Below are 493 nucleotides of genomic sequence, written 5' to 3' on the forward strand. Positions count from 1 at the left end.
ATGGTATATTTTTATTATTCATAAAGCATTTTTAGTATTAATTAATCATGGACAAAATAGTTTTATTTGTTGGAAATGTATACTATTTTATATTTCATCCATGAAAAAACATTGGCTAAAAAATTTATACTATCTGAACAATTTTATTAAATAGTCTCTAAAAATATTTTAAAAAAAGTAAATGAAAAAATTTTAATATTTCTAATACACTAAATTCATAGAAAACACTTATACATTAACCTTTAACTTGTATTTTCGATAAACATTTTCTCTTAGTATTCTGTACCAAAAACCTTAAAATACTCGTAAACAAAATCCTTATTTTATATTTATTTTCATTGTCTATCTAAATCTAAATACCTCTTCCCCTAAATATAACCAAAAAAAAAATCTAAATACCTCTATTTTTCCTCATTTCCTGCCATAATAAATCTCCCCTATATCTCAGTGTCGTCAGCCGCCAACCAGTCAAACCCACGAGGTTTGACCATAC

The sequence above is a fragment of the Arachis duranensis genome, chromosome 7 (genome assembly GCF_000817695.3).
Source record: "Arachis duranensis cultivar V14167 chromosome 7, aradu.V14167.gnm2.J7QH, whole genome shotgun sequence".
Lineage (NCBI taxonomy): Eukaryota > Viridiplantae > Streptophyta > Magnoliopsida > Fabales > Fabaceae > Arachis > Arachis duranensis.